The sequence below is a fragment of the Equus asinus genome, chromosome 20 (genome assembly GCF_041296235.1).
Source record: "Equus asinus isolate D_3611 breed Donkey chromosome 20, EquAss-T2T_v2, whole genome shotgun sequence".
NCBI lineage: Eukaryota > Metazoa > Chordata > Mammalia > Perissodactyla > Equidae > Equus > Equus asinus.
This window is the reverse complement of record NC_091809.1, coordinates 89,842,798-89,862,132: the sequence shown is the minus strand read 5'-3', so window position 1 is coordinate 89,862,132 and position 19,335 is coordinate 89,842,798. Positions and strand designations below refer to the sequence as shown.

Here is a 19,335-nt window from a genome sequence, read left to right as displayed (position 1 = left end):
TTTTCATTGCTGAATGTATTGTCTTAAAATGGTCCCAACTCAACTGCAAGGGAAGGAGGGAAATGTGAGAGTGCTCCTGGATTTGCAATGAGTGCTAATTGTTCTGCCACCATCTGTGCTTTTGGTCACTTACTATGTTTTTTTCCCTTCTTCCCATGTATACTACTTGCACAAATCCTCTCCACAGGAGAGACCCAGAAGCCCCAGGCACTTTACTCAGCTCAAAGTGTAGGATCTTCAGATGATATACAAGAACGTCTCTATGAGATTTGGTTGGGGCTCTTCTTGGTCTAGAGACCTATGACTTAAAAAACATTTATCTGCTTACTCTTCACCCTCCTATTAAAAATATAGTAGTGTAACAGGGATGTTTAACAACAATAGCTTCTCCCACTTGGAAAAATGAAGAACATGAGACATTCAACATTCATTAATTCATAACAATTTTGCAATCTCCATTGGGCAGACATTGGGAAGTTTTGGAGAATTTTCTTGATTAGACTCTCTCAGAAACTCTCTTGTCCATTTCTCTCTGTGACCCATGAAAGCTTTTCTGAAAGCTGCTTCTTATTCCTTTATCTTCTTGGGCCTATATCTAAAATGGGCTTTGGAGAATATGTCCTTCTTGGGGACAGTATAGCTTTCTCAGTCCACTTCCTGGTGCTGAAAGGTTAGGTACCAAGACTTACGTTAACTCTTGAATAGTCAAGAGTTAGCTGAGCTCTTGGTTTCTTTGTGATATATGTTGAAAAAACTCGTGTTCTTCTCATTTATTTGGTTCCACTTATGTACCGGTAAATACGCTCCTAAATCTTTGAAAGACATAATACTTAAATTTTGTTTATTTTTCCCTTTGTCATTTCCATGTACATCTCTGTGAACAAAATGGAAGCTAATTTGGGACTATGATGCTTTAGTGGGAAGGTACCTGCTTTAATTTGAGCTTTGTCCTCAGTTGCTTTATCCATCTGAGGTGTTTCCTAGACAGCACACCCAAAACATGATCTTCATCTTTAGGTGCTTTAATTAACTGAGAAATGTACTGCAATATGAGAGAGAAAGAGAGAGGAGAGAGAGGATAAGGAGATATCTTGTTGAAGATACTTTATTGTTTTCTTTTTCAAATTATTATTTCATGAGAATTTTCCCCTATAATTACAAAGTTTTATAGACATACTTTTTATGAACTTCATTTTATTTTTTGAGTAATGATGCAATGAACATTTTTCTAAATAAAATTTTGCTTCTTTAACAGATTATTTACTTTAAATATTTAGTGTAAATTACTGGTTTTCTTTATTTTTTTTGTTTTCTATTTCATTAATTTTGGTTCTGTTTTTATTAGTTTCTCTGCTTGCATTGGTTTTAATTCTTCTATTTCTTAAAATAGCTTAGATTATGGATTTGAGATTTTTCTTCTTTTCTAATACAGGTATTTAAAGCTATAATTTTCCATCTCTGCACTGCTTCAGATGTATTCCATAAATTTTGATATGTTGCATTTAGATTCTCATTTAGTTTAAAATATTTTCTAATTTCCCTTATAATTTCTTCTTTACCCATGGTTTATTTAGAAGTGTTTTGTTTTATTTCTAAACATTAAACATTTGGGGACTTTTCAAATTTCTTCTTGTTGTGAATTTCTAATTTAATTTTGTTGAGATCAGAACACATATTTTGTATGATTTTAATCTTTTAAAATTTGTTGAGACTTGTTTTTATCATATCGTATATGATCTATCCAGGAGAAATATCCAAGTGTACTTGAAAAGATATGTATTCTGCTGTCATTGGGTCAAGTGTTCTATAAATGTCAATTAGATCAAACTGGTTGATAGTGTGTTCAAGCCTTCTATATTCTTGCTGTTATTCTGTCTAGTTATTCTATCAGTTATTGAGAGTGGCATATTAAAATCCCCACTCTTATTGTTGAGCTCTTCCTTCTCTCAATTATGTCAGATTTTACTTCATACATTTTGGAGCTGTATTGATAGCTGCCTATACATTTATAGTTGTTACATCTTTCTAATGTATTGACCCTTTTAGCATTATTAAATGACTAGAAATATCTCATGTCTTAAAGTTGATTTTATCTGATATTAATATAGTCACTCCAGCACTCTTATATTTTTGTTTGCATAGCTTATATATTTTAGCTTTCATCTTTCAAACTATTTGTACTTTTCAAAGTACTGTCTTTTTTTTAAAGATTGGCACCTGCGCTAACATCTGTTGCCAATCTTTTTTTTTTTCTTTTCCCTAAAGCCTCCCAGTACATAATTGTATATTCTAGTTGTGAGTGCCTCTGGTTGTGCTATATGGGATGCCTCCTCAACATGACGTGATCAGCGGTGCCATGTCCGCCCAGGATCTGAACCAGCGAAACCCTGGGCCGCCAAAGTGGAGCGTGTGAAGTTAACCACTTGGCCACAGGGCCGGTTCCTTGAAGTACTTTTGATTGGAGTGTTTAGTCCATGCACTTTTGATGTTATTGTTTATATGTTTGGATTTATACCTGCCAGTTTGGTTTTTGCTTTCTGTATGTCTGTTCCTCGGTGTTTTGTTTCTCTGTTACTACTATTTTACTTATCTTGCATGAAATAAATATTTTTAGTGTACTATTTTAAGCCTTCTGTTGATTTTTAAACTATGTTTTAGTTATTTTCTTAGATATTGCTTTATGGGTGCACCTCTTTTTTTAAAATCATTATTTACTTTAGATGAATACAAACTTAATTCTGATAAGATATAAGATCTTGGTTCCAAAGTATCTACCTTTCCTCCTTCTTTGCTATTACTGTCGAATAAATATATTATATCTATATGTGTTATAAACCCACCAATGCAGTGTTTCTATATAATCCTATGCCTTTTAAAGAAATTTTAAAAGAAAAAGAGAAAGCTATATCTATATATAGTCTTTTATATTTAACATTTTTAGTGCTCTTCATTTCTTCCTATGGTTTCAATGTGCTGTCTCGTGTTATTTCCCTCCCTCCAGAATGATTTTCTTTAGTACACTCATGCACCACATAATGATGTTCTGGTTAATGACAGGCCACATATACAATAGTGGTCCCTTAAGATTAGTACCATATAGCTTAGGTGTGTAGTAGGCTATACCATTTGGTTTGCAGAAGTACACTCTATGAAGTTTGCACAATGACAAGATCACCTAACACTGCATTTTATCAGAACATATCTTCATTGTTAAGCAACATATGACTGTATTTCTTGTAAGGCAAGTCTGCTGGCAATGAATTTCCTGTGTTCTTTTTCTCTGTCTACAATTGCTTTTATTTTGTCTTCATTTTGAGAGATAATTTTGTTGGATTTAGAATTCTTGATTGACACCAAGAACTTCTAGAACTTGGAATATGTCATTCTATTCCCTCTGGCCTGCGTTATTTCTGATGAGAAGTCATTATTAATTGTAATGTGTGTTTATTGTGAGTTTTTTCTTTTATTTCTTTAAAGATCTTTTTCTTTGTTTTTGTCTTTAGTAGACTGCCTCCTCTATATGTAGATGTAGATCTCTGTTTTTATCCTAGTTGGGACTCTTTGAACTTCTTTGATATGTAGATTGATGTTTTTATCTTCAAATACTTTGACCAACATTTCTTCAAAATATTTTTCTACTCTTTTCTTGCTCTCTCTTCTTCTGAGAGTTTAATTACACATATGTTGGTATTTTTGATGTTGTATCACAGGTCTCTGAATCTCTGTTCATTTTTCCTTTATCTTTTTTTTTTTAAAGATTGGCACCTGAGCTAACATCTGTTGCTGATCTTCTTCTTTTTCTTTTTCTTTTTCTTCTTCTTCTCCCCAAATCCCCCAGTACATAGTTGTATATTCTAGTTGTAGGTCCCTCTGGCTGTGCTATGTGGGATGCCACCTCAACATGGCTTGATAAGCGGTGCCATGTTTGCACCCAGGATCCGAACTGGTGAAACCCTGGGCCACTGAAGGAGAGCTTGTGAACATAACCACTCAGCCATGGGGCCAGCCCCTCCTTTATCTTTAAGGATTGTATACTTTCTATTTATTTATTCTCGAGCTCACCGATTCTTTCCTCTGCCACCTCAGACCTGCTGTTGAACCTCTCTGGTGACTTTTTTTGTTATCATACTTTTCAACCTCAGAATTTCCATTTGGTTCTTTTATACAGTTTCTGTCTCAATAGATTCTCTGCTTGTGGAGTCATTTTCCTCATATTTTTCTTTAATTTTTTAAGCATGGTACTCTTTAATTCTTTGAGTATCTTTACAATAGTTGCTCTGAAGTCAGTGTTTGATAAACCCAACATCTGAATCTAACAAATTATATTTAGCTAATGAAAGATGGAAATCAGATTCCAACCTCAGTCTGTTGGGTTTCAAAACCTGTGGTCTTTTGTAGTACTTCATAACTCATTCTTTAAGTTTGTGTCACTTCCGGGACATATTCCCATCTAAACCAAGCACCCTCTGGAAGCCCACTCTGAGCTCCTGGTCTCTAAGAGCATATATCATGGGGTAAAGGGCTAGAGGGATGACAATATTAAGTACATTAAGAAGGGAAGACAGGAGGTACTTTTCCTGCCAGGGGGGCTATAGATACTTCAATAATAGTTGCACAGAAGAAGATGATGATGAGATGAGAACTGCAGGTGCTCAGAGCCTTGACTATTGCCTCAGCAGAGTTGTCTCAGCACAGCGCAAAAAATCAGAACATAGGAAATAAGGATTGGAGCCATGTCACTTCCATGAAGGACCCATGTCAAAGCCAACTGATAAAAACCTATCAATGGTGATGTCATCATAGGCAAGCCAGTGACCTCTGGGTTAGAGCACATGCAGTGCTCAATTTTATTTTTGGGGCAGCAGTGTCTCCGGGCAGCCAGTACAGGCACTCGGATGGTCAATAGGACATTCTTAAGTACCATGAATACTATGGCTTTAACCACAAAAGCTTCAGTAACTATGGAGGTGTGTTGAAGTGGGGGGCAGATGACTACATATCTATCCACAATCAAGCAGAGGAAGATGCCTGACTCCATGCTAATAAAACAGTGAACAGCATATGTTTGAGCATAGCACTCAGGGAGGCTGATGGCCTTGTCATCAAACCAAAAGACAGCCAGAATCTTGGGCATGATGGTAGTAGCCAAGCCAATGTCCACTACAGCCAGGATACTAAGGAACTAATTGATGGGCTTGTGCAGGTTAAACTCATGGTGAATGGTGATCATGATGAGGAGATCGGCATCAAGAGCTAAGACACAGATCAGAGCCAGGGGCAAGAAGAGCTAGTGTTGCCACTCCTGAATGCCTGGGAATCCCCTCAGGATGAACTTAGACACTTGAAGTCTTGAGCTATTGGTTATACTCTGGGAGATATTCATAACTTGGAGCATCTTAATCCTTAGTGTCTGTAGATAAAGGAAAACAAGAAGGAAGCTTGGTTAAGTGTTCAGCTGAGATTCAGATTTAATTTAAAGATATGATTCACTCATATTCCCTTTGATTGTGATAGTCCTCCATGTCTCTTTTGTACCTGGAAAATGTTCTTAAAAAGTAACTGAGGTGGCCAAAATAAGCCCTAAAACGAAGATTACAGCAGGAAAAAAATAGACTCAGAGGGGAATCAGTTACTGGCTCCATGTCACTCAATGGTGTTTTTTTTACATGGAGCAAGAGGACGTGGACAAAAAGCAGGAGACACAATCATTATGAATAGCCTGATTTCTCAGAAGGGAAACACTAAGGACAGAATAGATATAGCCTTTCTTGGAGGTCTTCTAGGGAATAAAAAGAGTCAAAACAAGAATTATCATGATGGTTTTGTTTTGTATAGGGTTTAGATGTTCTCACAAAAATACCTTTGAAAGGGCTTTTTTGAATTTGAGGAAATTAAGGCTCATAGAAGTTAAATGATTTATCTGAGTTTAGAATTTTAAATGATAGATGATCAGGGACTAAAATTTTAGTATTCCATATTTAGTTGTTATGCGCTTTCCATTAAACTATTTCTGATGGCTTGATACAAATGGTTCTTTTAAGGTATAACCTCTTTTCCCCTTCTGATCACAAAAGTTAAATTGAAAACATATTAAAACCCATAGTTTTCAATTTACTGATTTTTTAAAATACTGAAATATGCAAGATGATTAAATTAGCAGTAACTTTCCTAACACTTCTAAATTTGAATGGGATTTTCCCAAGGGCATTATTTTAAAAATGCACAATACCATATTTTTTTTTCTTAAGGGGATTTTAACATGTACTAGATTTAGTTGCCATAATTGCCACAGTTTTACATTTAAATATTTTCACATTTATACATAAGTGAAATCAATGTTCATCGTATATCTTTTCATAACAGTATTTCTCCATTTGTGAGGTCTTTATTTTGATTCAAATCTTGCATGGCTGTAGAACATTTTCAAGTTATCTTATCAGAAAGGGAAAATGACAACATACCTTGAATGGATTAGAAAATCATCAACTCATAATTTTGATTACTATTCATTTCTCATTACTTTTTTTCTGTTTTTAATGGTTCATTACAAAAATGTAACTTATTTATCTTGAGTAGATTTTGGTCTACAGTGAAAAGAATATATTTGTATTATTTTATTTTTCTCCAAATATAAAACAATAATTTTAGTTTCTTTTTCCATTAACTGTTGATGCCTCCTTTTGCATCCAGTAAGTTCTTACATGTGTTGGGTCTAATTTATTCTGCTCCATTTTTCTATTTGTGCCTTGTGATGAGAACGCTATAGTGACTAATACATTTCTAGATTTATAAGAGATTTAAATTACAATAGATCTTCTTGTAAATTAAGGTATAGTGCACATACAATATTATATTAGTTGCAGGTGTAACAATAGATATTTTTCCACTTAAAATTTTAAATTTTAAAGCTCTTTTTAGTGTTTAGACTCCCAGGAATATTTTAAATTCTTTTGTTGATTTACAAAATGTTTAAATTTAATTGAGATCCTATGAAATATAAAAATTAATTTGTAAAATCTTAAAAATATTTTTCATTCTTATTCAGAAACTTGATGTATCTCTTCCTTTACTTAAATTTTCTTTTACATCTGTCACTAAAAGGCATTATTTATATGTCTCAACACTTCACACCATTTTTTTTTTACAATATGTGAAGTTTTTTGAGTGGCATTTTTTTTTCTAGGGAATATTTTCTAATTAATTGTTACTGGTACATAGGAAGCCTGCTGATTTCTGTTATTTTGCCTGGATTCACTTTACTATTTTACTTTTAGTTGAAAACTTTTTTCAGTTCATTTTTCTCTCTTTGATTTTCTAGTAAGATCTCACAAATATTATACAAGTGAAAATTTGAGACTCTCTTTTCCAAATATTCTACCTCTTATCTACGTTTTCCTGTTTTATTTTAATCAGAGCAATGTGAAACAATAGTGAAACAGCAAGTCTCATTTCCCCTCTTTGGTTTATTTGGTAAAAGTCTATTAAATTTTTCATTGAGAATGGTGTTGGCTTCTGTATTTTACAAATAAAACAAGATAACAGTGTATTTTATATACTGTAAGAGTTCTAGATCATGAGAGAATTGGGCCTTGTGATTCATAAAATCCTCTTATTTTGAGAATCTTTGCCTTATAATTTATTATTCAAGAATCACTTAGTTTGGTTATTTACGCACCAACTTTTTACTGAGAGCCTCCTGTGTGCATGACACTGTGACAGACAGGAGATCTTTTCATATTCCTCTGGCTAGAGAGCCCCATTGGCTCCAACAGGGCCATTTCAGAGCTCAGCCTCATCACTTCGGCCTCATTCCCAGATATAGCTCCTAACCTTTGCACAAGTGAAGAACCTGATGGAAGGTAAAGAAAGGCACATTGAAAAATCCAAGGATGGTGAGCCAGATACATAGACCAGGACAGAACCCAAGAGAGGTTGCCTCCATTGATTCCCCTCTCAGAGTCCATGACATTGGCTGGTTGACTTACTACTGCAGGAGGAACCATGAAGATGCCTTCAGGCTGGTATCTACTTCTGGGCTGCTTCCCCTCTCCTGGCTGTTGCTGCCTGTCTTTGGCATTTTTTTTGCTCAGAGCAGATCTATTCCTCTCCATACCACTCCTGGAATTTGGGTTATAAATCACAGCCATGAAATGACCTGGTCTTGGTATAACTCTCCCTGGGCTCATTTCATGGCACTCCTCAGTCACATCTAACTACTCCCAGGGCAAGTTGTTGTCTCACTCCAGCAGGAAGGGTCCCCAGTGACTTTGGAGGCTTGTCTTGATCACTTCAGGGAACACTCCTACTCAAACGTGGTCCCAGGTGGCAGGCCCACCAGATAGACGGCTCTGCCAGCTTGGATTGTTGGAAGAAGGTGTGTTCTCTCTTCTGTCTAGGCTTGGTTTCCTCCCCACTCACTCTAGAAAGTACAGTCAGCTCTTAAAAATCACTGTGCTATGCAAAATCCCACAAGAAAAACCACAAGATTTATGGAAAAATGGCATTAGGAGCACAGCACTCAAAAATGTCATCAGTGACATAAAAAAGAAAACTAATACAAATAGTCGCAGTCTTACACATGTTAAATGGTTAAGAAAAACACAAATCCTACAATGAATATAGCACTTTGAAAAAGACATGAAATTTGCTTGTGGAAATGGGTGGAAGGGTTGCAGCTTGTGAGTTACTGTGAAGTGGTAGAAGGAGCTTTATCTGAAATCAGATGGAAAGTTGTGAAGTGAATGAAGGTAGCTCACAGATGTTAGGGATGTGTGTGTGTGTGTGTGTGTGTGTCTTGTGTATTCCCATGCAGTTTGTCTTCACCTTGATGCAGTTTTTTTCATTCAGCCAGTGTTTGTAGGGGACAAATTGCACAAAGGCAAATGCGAAATTCCATCATGCCCAAATTGTTTTGTAATATATCATTGGTGCTGGAACGTGTTTGTACTTTCAGGCCAAGTGACATAGAGAACTGCCTGTGACTCCTTTTGTTTTGTCAACAGTCTTCCTCTCTTCCATATCATGCACTTCAATATGTGAAGATTCCAAGGACTGCCAACTTCAAAAATATCTCTATTCCATGTACTTCTGCCTAGGTCTTCCCAGGGCTTCTCATATCACTCCTGTGTCCTCAGGGTCTGCCTTTCATTGATCTAACCTCTTGTAAGAGCCGTCTTTGTATATTGCCTTCAAATCCTCACCTTTTTAATTGACGGCCATCTAAAATGTGTCCTATCACGACATTGAAACTGCTTTTGGTAATAACTTCTACACTGCTTAACTGAATGAATGAGCATTGTAGTAGATGGAATCCCAGTAGGGAAAAGACAGCCCACTCTAACTAGAATAATTAAAAAAAAATGTTTTTTATTGAGGTATAATTGACACATAACATTATATTAGCTTCAGGTGTACAACATAATGATCCAACATTTGTATATATTGTGACATGATGCGTCTAGTTAACATCTGTCACCATCCATAGTTACAAAATGTTTTTTCTTGTGATGAGGACTTTTAAGAGTTACTCTCTCTCAGCAAGTTTCAAATATGTAATCGAGTGTTATTAACTATCCCCACCATATTGTGTATGGTGTATATTGCTATATATTACATCCTCATGACATTATTTTTTTTATTTTTATTTTTTAAAAGATTTTATTTTTTCCTTTTTCTCCCCAAAGCCGCCCGGTACATAGTTGTGTGTTCTTCGTTGTGGGTTCTTCTACTTGTGGCATGTGGGACGCTGCCTCAGCGTGGTCTGATGAGCAGTGCCATGTCCGCGCCCAGGATTCGAACTAACGAAACACTGGGGCCGCCTGCAGTGGAGCGCGCGAACTTAACCACTCGGCCACGGGGCCAGCCCCCTCATGACATTATTTTTTAATTTTTATTTATTTATTCTTTTGAGGAAGATTAACCCTGAGCTAACATATGCTGCCAATCCTCCTCTTTTTGCTGAGGAAGACTGGCCCTAAGCTAACATCCATGCCCATCTTCCTCTACTTTATATGTGAGATGCCTACCACAGTATGGCTTGCCAAGCAATGCCGTGTCCACACCCGGGATCTGAACTGGCAAACCCTGGGCCGCCAAGGAGGAATGTGCACACTTAACTGCTGCATCACTGGGCCAACCCCCCATGACTTAGTTATTTTGTAAGTGGAAGTTTGTACCTTTTGACCCCCTTCACTCATTTCATACCACCCTGCCCTCCCCACCCCCCCCCCCCAGCCACCACCAATCTGTTCTCTGTATCTGTAAGCTTGGTTTTGTTTTTGAATTCCACATATAAGTGAGATCATATGGTATTTATCTTTCTCTGTCTGACTTATTTTACTTAGCATAATACCCTCAAGTCCATCCATGTTGTGGCAAATGACAAGATTTCATTCTTTTTTATGGCTGAATAGTATTCCGTTGTATATAACACATCTTCTTTATCCATTCATCCATTGATAAACATTTATGTTGTTTCCATAACCTGGCTATTGTAAATAATGCTGCAATGAACATGGTGGTGCATATATCTTTTTGAATTAGTGTTTTGTTTTCTTCAGATAAATACCCAGAAGTGAAATTGCTGGATCATACAGTAGTTCTATTTTTAATTTTTTGAAGAACCTCCATACTGTTTCCATAGTGGCTGCACCAATTTACATTCCCACTGACAGTTCACAAGAATTCCCTTTTCTTCACACCCTTGCCAACGTTTGCTATTTCTCAAACTAGAATAATTTGAGATGAGATTACTTCCAAAGGGACTATTGATAAGGGTGTCATCAGTAAGAGATGCTAAGTTATAGTGCAGTTACCTAAGGCTAATAACAGCGCTTGTCACCACCCCTACACATGAAGGGATGAGGGACTGGCATCCTGAAGTAGAGAACTGGCATAGAGAAAGTTACCTTATGAGGAGCCTTTTTGGTTGATTCTGAATTTGTTCTCTCTCTTCAGATGTGGGTAGTGCTTATTAACTTTAATGCTACTCTTTCATATTGATTTTGCTCAAATAGACGGCTGTATTTGGTGTTAAAGAAAAACTGTACTGGGGCTGGCCAAGTAGCCTAGTGGTTAAGTTCACATGCTCACTTCAGTGGCCTGGTATTTGTGGGATTCCAGGTGTGGACCTACATACTGCTCATCAAGTCACACTGTGACAGCGTCCACATACAAGATAGAGGAAGATTGGCACAGATGTTAGCTCAGGGGCAATCTTCCTCATCAAAAAAAAGAAAAACCCTGGACAAGATGAACAAATGAAAGTTGATTTCATTCTGATCCTATTACCAGCAATGGGGAAGAGTGAACAGCCCAAGTCTGGATACTCAGTTCTGCAAAAGAAAAGGCAGGGTTCAGCTGGGGTAAGGTGTCAGGTGGAATGCATTTAAGCCCTGGATTGAGCTAGTGGAAAAGTACTGGAGGACTTTAGGGGGAGATTGATCAACAGGATGTGTCAAGCACATCGAATTATTCCTGAGAGATTGCAAATATTTTTGTCTGTGATTAGGACATCTGTGTTTGCTAATTGGCGCTCTTAGAATTAGGCTCCTACTTTTCACAGAGACTAGGAGGTGGAGTGCTATCTCCTTTGATATTTACATTTTAAGAGATAGTTCCCAGGTCCTTGAGAGAGACATCTCCTAGGTTGTAAAACTGGCAAGACGTTAGGAGAAGATTTATATATATTGCAAAGGGGCAGAGAAAAAATTCACAATTACAAGTTTTCTCAAGCAAATTCCCCAAGAAAAGGGAGACCAGAGGGTTATAGTCAGGAAGAAACCTGTCTAAAGTTTGGACCAAGCCATCTTGGTCTCTGGTTGGTTGTTTTCCTTTCTAGTAGGCAATCTCAGAATGCTGCCATATTTGTTTGATGCAACTTGTTGTAGGAGAGAGGTGGGGTGTGCTAATAGATTGATTTATCTTTGAGCTTTCTCCCCATGCCTCATGAGACATGGTGTTCATAGTCATGTGAGTCACTGTCTTGTTTTCTGACCCAATCTCCAATACTCTGGAACACCACCACTGTTGCTTGACTGTTAGCCCACTTCTTGGTCCAAGAGTGTATGTGCAGAAAGATAGACCTGTCTGGCTGTTCTTACTGCACCAGCCATTAATCACCAGGTTGGTTTTCTTACGGCCCTCTGCCTCTGTTAGTATCAGACATCTCTCAGGCTGATTCTACATTATTTTTGTAGCAATCCTTTCCTGTGCACCTTTTTGGCTTCTATTCTTCCATAACCCCATCACAGTTGCCTTTTGTCTTTGGAGTTACCTCATTTTTTCTGTTCGTCAGTGGTTCTCCATTTGTTTTGTATCATATTATGGATTGATTACTATTGAATATCTTGTAGTATTGCTAGGTTTTAGAATCCAAAGAGAAAGCTGCAGTGAGTGCTGATTTCGTTATGTTGATTCAGAGACCTTTGGAGCTTGTTTACTCTTTGGAAGTTTTGAGACTTTCTTCATGGCCCAATATTTTATCAATTTCTGAAAATAATGCATGAAAAGAACATGATGTGTATTGTCTGTTTTTACTGAGAATTAATTCACTCAGTACCCACTCAAATCCACCTTTGCATAACTTTCCACTATCACAAAGACTGGGAAGCTAAAAGTCTTAACTTTTTAGTCTTCCTTGCAACTAGAGATGAACCTCAGACTCATTTCTGACCAATGAGATATATGCAAAAGTCTGTTGAGACTCCCTTTTAAATTTCTTCCTTCTTCTTGTCTGGAATATGGAGTTGAATGTGGAGTACAGTAGCTGTAGTTTAGAGTGACAGAGTAGTAACTAAAAAGAGCTTGGTCCCTTGATGGTACAAGAGCTGCCTTAACAACTGAACTGCCTGATTTTGTGTGTGTGTGTGTGGCATGAAATAAACTCCAATTTGGTTAACTACTATAATCTAGGGTCTCTCATACACAGCTAAACACAATACTAATTGATAGTTTGTTTACTAACATTAAGGAGGCACACTTTTCCTCCTCTTGATGTTTTGGGTCATGTGCTGGCCAGTCCATTGTCATAACACTTCTGGCTTCTGTTCAATCTTCACTTACTCTCCAGAGTAGGATGAGTGTCTTAATCTTCCTGATTAATGTGGAAAAAATGGTCTAGTAGAGTTCAGTCCCTTTCTCTCTTTTAATCTCTGGAGCATGTGTCTCTATGGCTCTCAGCCATAGGGTAACTCCAGGTGTAAAGGTCCTCTGTCTGCAGGGAAATCTGCAGTTTTGGAAAGTCAGTTTGATTCAAGAAATTTTTAACATTTGGTTAATTTACAGAGAATACTGAGGAAGAGGATATAAAAAATCTGTAATTTGGGTATTTGAAATATATATATATATATATATATATATTTTGTTTTACCTTCTTACTTGCAGCCAAGGAAGGCATTTGGAAAGAAGTCACTATGCACTTAAGAAGTCAAGAATTATGGCTTACCTACTTGAGGGTGGCGTATCTATAAAATTATTTGGAATTTTTCTGCATGGGAGGTTTGTATATTCTCCCGTATGTATTTATTTATTGCATCACTTATTTTATCACTATGGACTCATGGATATTTATCTTGTACTTTAATTATAATCCAATACTAGAACTTCTGACATGTAAACAACTTTGAAATGTCACTCCTGTCCTTACAACCAAAAAAGGTGAAAAAAAGAAAATTCAATGACTTTTCTTGGACACATTAGAGAATTGACATTGCAGGGCAATTGATACCCCAAAATTTGGAGAGGCAGGTGAATCCAGAGAATCTGGCTAATTGGAGCAGAAGCTACTGGAGTCACAAACTGGTAGGAAGACTTCAAAGGTAATTTTGACAAATTGCTGGAGGATGAGTGTGGTCTAGATTGAGAATGAGAAACACTTGGGGGCTGCAGTCTTAGGAAGCCCCACACTTTATATCCAGGAACCCCAGCAGATTCTTGTAGTAAACATCCAAGGATGGTCCACTGGCTCTGGCAGGGGGAGGGGAAAAGTTAATGTTATGAAATAAACTCAGAGCATTTTCTGTAGAGAGGGCTCATCTCCAGGAAAAAAGAAAATATTAGAGTCATATCCCACCTCGATGAAGGGTATTTCTCTCCCTCCAGGATGGCAGTTAGCCCAGTGGCCTCAGTTCTCTGACAGGTCCAAGAAAAGCGATTGATTTTTAGTTTGTCCAGCCTTTTCTTGATGTAAGGATGGGAGTGACAACTTCTAAACTCTCTTTACTTGTTGGAGCTGAAAAGCAGTCTCTAAGTTTTCTGTGACACTCAGGTCTTAGCCACGTAATTTTTACTAATTTGTTACTTTCCAATCTCTCTATACCCATTTAAAGATGTTTTGTCTATCATTTCTACTTAGTCGCACTGGAAGGCTTTGTCTGAATTGTCCTATGAGCCATTAGCAGAAGTGGAAATCCAATCTCTTGGATGGTCAGATTAGAAGAAATTTCAGTACCTTTCTTTTGAGACTTATTTTTTCTTCCTGAAATGTTAAAGGATCTCAGGGACTTAGTCCAAATACTGCGTGGAAAGAGAAACAGGCAATTTGACCCATCCATTAGTGCATTACTGTTTGTCAGCTGTCAATGCTTCTGTTTTTGGTATATGGATCACTATTTAAAACAGATGAAAGCACGTGGTCCAATTCTGCCTTGTTGATAGATATAGTAATGCCCTTGCTGTCTAAGTCATTCTGTCAAAGGAAAGATGATTCAATCCTTGAGTTTCAATGGCCTACAGTTCTCACACTTTGGCTTCCAAGTTTACTGGCACAAGTTGGTCTTTTTTCCCCAAAATCTGCCATAATGCCATGTGATTGGGTCAAAAGAATCTTCCAGCCATATCCATGGGTCATCCTAGAACCATTATTTCACCCTGATCTATGCCCTAGTGTTGAAATAAATAATTTCTTTTTACTTACTTTCTCTTCTTCCTGTCCTGAAACATATTATTTCTCTTATGGGGAAAGTTCCACTTTAGAGGACTTTGGGGTCCTTTATACTGCCAATGAACCCTAGGACTTCAGTTGGACTTTCTTAATTCATTAGAGAAGCTCAATGTAACATTGAGTGTTAAAAAAAGTGACTGACTATACATCTATGGACAGCTAACATTTGACAAAGAAGCCGAGAACATACAATAGAGAAAGGAAAGTCTCTTCAATAAATGGTGTTGTGAAAACTGGACAGCTAGCCAAGTGCAAAAGAATGAAAGCAGACCATTATCTTACAGCATACACAAAAATTAACTCAAAATGGATTAAAGACTTGAAGGTAATACCTGAAACCATAAAAACTTCCAGAAGAAAACATAGGCCATACACTCTTTGACATCGGTCTTAACAGTATCTTTTTGAATACCATGTCTACTCAGGCAAGAGAAACAAAAGAAAAAATAAACAAATAGGACTACATCAGACTAAAAAGCTTATGCAAGGCAAAGGAAACCATCAACAAAATGAAAAGACAACCCACTAACTGGGAGAAAATATTTGAAAATCATATATCTGACAACGGGTTAATTTCCAAAATACATAAAGAACTCATACAACTCAACAACAAAAAAACAAACAACCCCATCAAAAAATGGGCAGAGGATATAAACAGACATTTTTCCAAGGAAAATATACAGATGGCCAACAGGCACATGAAAAGATGTTCAACATTGCTAATTGTTAGGGAAATGCAAATCAAAACTAAAATGAGATATCACTTTACACCCATCAGAATAGCTATAATTAACAAGACAAGAAAAAACAACTGTTGGAGAGGATGTGGAGAAAAGGGAACCCTCCTACACTGCTCGTGGGCAAACTCGTGCAGCCACTATGGGAAACAGTATGGAGATTTCTCAAAATATTAAAAATAGAAATATCATATGATCCAGCTATCCCACTATTGGGTATTTTTCCAAAGAACATGAATTCAACACTTCAAATTGATTTGTGCATCCCTATGTTCATTGCAGCGTTATTCACAATAGCCACGATATGGAGCAACCCCAGATGAAGGGGTAAAGAAGATGTGGTATATATATATATATATAAAATGGAATGGAATACTATTCAGCCATAAAAAAGACAAAAGTGTCATTTGTGACAACATGGATGCACCTTGAGGTTATTATGCTGAGAGAAATAAGCCAGACAGAGGAAGGCAAACACTATATGATTTCACTCATACATGGAAGATAAACAAACATATGGATAAGGAGAACAGATTAGTGGTTACCAGAGGGGAAGGAGGTAGGGGGAGGTCAAAAGGGGTAAAGGGATACATATGTCTGGTGAAGGATAAAACTAGACTTTTGATGGTGAACGTCATGCAGTCTATAAAGAAACTGAAGTATAATAATGTACACCTGAAATGTACACAATGTTATAAGCCAATATAACCTCAAAAAAAAAGTGAAATATTCCTCTTAATGTTTTATGTAAATGAACTCGAGGTGGCAAAGAGTTTATAACGTGACAAAATAATTCCTGTCAAATTCGTCACTTATTTAGGAGAGTTCTCTACAGTGACTCTTTCGAGATGATTTAAGACCTACTATATTTACCATTAGAAAGAAAAATTGCTGCCAACTTTTAAATGGAATTTTCTTTTATTAACAGCTAAGTGATATATAATTTCACTTAGTTAAATATCATTCTTTTTAATGTCATCTTAATTACAGTTTTAAAAATTAGTGCTGAGGTTTAATAGAGAGAAAAGATTCAGAGCAGGGACTCTGGAGCCTGACATCTTGGGTTCTAATTTCACTCTGCAACCAGAAACTGAGTCAGTTTCTCAACTTTCTCGCCTCATCTGCAAAATGTATAAAAACAATTGTGCTTGCTTCATAGGGTTGTTATTGCAATTAAGTGACTTAATATTTGTGAAATGTTTAGAACAGTGCCTTGCACATAGCATGTAATATATAAATAGGCAAATTGATTTGAATTGATGTTCCTAGCAATTAGTGTATGTGGAATTTTAACCCAGGACTGTTGTACTTTCAAAGCCTGTGTTCTTTCTGTAATACCAACTATAAAATTCTATCGTTTAAAGCTGGCTCACTTCCTGGCCACGTTTTCACCCAAATCAAGCACCCTCTGGAAGCCCGCTCTCAGCTCCTGGGTCCAAAGTGCATACACCATGGGGTTAAGGGCTTGGGGCATGACATTGTGCAGCATATCAAGGAGAAAAGTAGTGAAGGGAACCTTTCTTCCTGCCAGATGGTTGACAGATATTAATATAAGGGCTGTGTAGAAAAAGAGAATGAGTATGAGATGGGAGCTGCACGTATTCAGGGCTTTAGATCTTGCTTCAGCAGAGTTCAGCTTCAGCACTGAGCAAATAAAGCATAGGAAGCAAAGACCAGACCCATGTCACTCCCAACCATAACCCAGGCCAAGGCCAAGTGGTCATCACAAGCCAGACTAGTGATGTCATCACAAGCCTGACTAGTGACTCCCAAGTTCAAGCATAGGGCAGTGGTCAATCTCATTTTTAGAGCAATAATCTTGCTGGGCAGCCAGTACAGGCACTGGGATGGTCAACAGACAATTCCTGAGTACCATGGACAGTGTGGCTTTGATCACAAAAAGCCTCAGTGACTATGGAGGTGTAATGAAAGGGATAGCAAATGGCTATATCTATCCACAGCCATGCAGAGGAAAATGCCCATAAAAGAGTTGATGACATAGATCTGAGCAAAACACTCAGGGAGGCTGATGGCTTTGGCATCAAATCAGAAAATGGCCAGGCAGTAGCCAGGCCAATGTCCACCACAGCCAAGATACCAAGGAAGAGATGCACAGGTTGGTGCAGGGAAAGCTCATGTTGGATGGTGATAAAGATGAGGAGATTGGTACCAAGAGCTAAGAGGTAGAGCAGAGCCAGGGGCAAGGAGAGCAAGTGTTGCCACTCATGAATGCCTGGGAGCCCCATCAGGATGAACTCACATTCTTGAAACCCTGAGCTATTGATTACCCAGGACAGTATCCATATCATGTGATGTCTTCTTCTCAGCATCTACCTGTGAATTAGGGGGAAACAAGAATAGGCTGTGGTTAGCTGAGCTGAGGGTTAAAATTTGTGTAGAGGTGTAAGATTCACCCATGATATCTCAGTCCTTTTTAACATAACATATCCTCAACCCACTTAAGACTCTTGGAAAAAGTTCAGATAAGAACAGTAGAAGAGCCAAAATAGATTTTAAGATAAAGATGTTTAGTGAAAAAGTGAAGATTTACTGGCTTTGTTTTCCTGAAATTCTGAGTAGATTTTTTTATATGTGGGGAGTATGGACTCAAAGCATAAGATGCATACATTATGAAGAACCCAAAATTTCAGGTCAAGTTATAAGGTAGAGGTGTTGTCTCCATTCTTGGGGATTTTTCCAGAAGAGAATAAGTAACCACAAGGAGAACCCTGACCAGGCTTTTCTTTTAAACAGTTCATGTGGTTGACAAATGGGTTCTGACAAAAAGCATCTCATTTAATCTTCACCAAACAGATGTTATTATTCACATATGAGGATACAGAGGGTGAATGATTTGTATAGATAAGAATCATATATTGAAAACACTAATAAGTGAGAAAGACTTCAGCAAAATTTTAATCTTCTGCACTTAATTCCACCGCTCTTCGCATCAAATCATACCCAAAATGTCAGTACCATTTGGGAATATCATTTGTTCCCCCTTCTGAATATGAAAATAATGTTAAAGACATGCCTAAAGCTATATTTTAAAATCATCAATTTTATTAATAAAATATATAAGGAGGGAAAATTAACAACAAACTTCCAACCACTTCCAGATTTTTGTTTAGTATTTTGGAAATACAGCAGGAACTTAATGCATACATTTAGACCCTTTCGTTTAAGTAATTTTATGGCTCATTCTTGGTCCTTTAATACTTGGTCCTCTTCATTCTTATATTCCTGATTTTGTTCATTCTTGATTGTTGTAGAATATTTTTAAGTATTTGTTTCAAAAAGTGTACATGGGAATTATGCTTTTGTAATCTTTCCATATCTGAGAAATCTTTTTGTTGCCTTTACCTGTGAATAATATCTTGCCTTGTCAAATATTTAGGTATCAATTTTTCCTTTTCAAAGCTCTGCCTTTGCTTCATTTGTTGGCATTAAGTGTAAGATAAAGTCTCCACCTCTCAACACCTCTGTGAAGAATGCATGACCATGCCATTTATAGATTATAACAAATATTTATTACTCATGAAATGAAGAAAGAAAAATAATACAACAGCACTTTTAGAATCTAAAAAATGTCAAGAAAAATAGCTATAAATCAAAACCCCAAAAACAAAAGATAATGATCTTTGACATTTCAGAATA

At 37.1% G+C, this 19,335-nt stretch overlaps 2 pseudogenes; both read right to left on the bottom strand.

Moving 5' to 3' along the window:
* Nucleotides 1–4,427: 4,427 nt before the first annotated feature.
* On the bottom strand, nt 4,428–5,383 carry LOC106828981 (olfactory receptor 56B4-like; annotated as a pseudogene).
* An 11,664-nt stretch (nt 5,384–17,047) lies between these two features.
* On the bottom strand, nt 17,048–17,987 carry LOC106828907 (olfactory receptor 56B34-like; annotated as a pseudogene).
* Nucleotides 17,988–19,335: the final 1,348 nt, after the last annotated feature.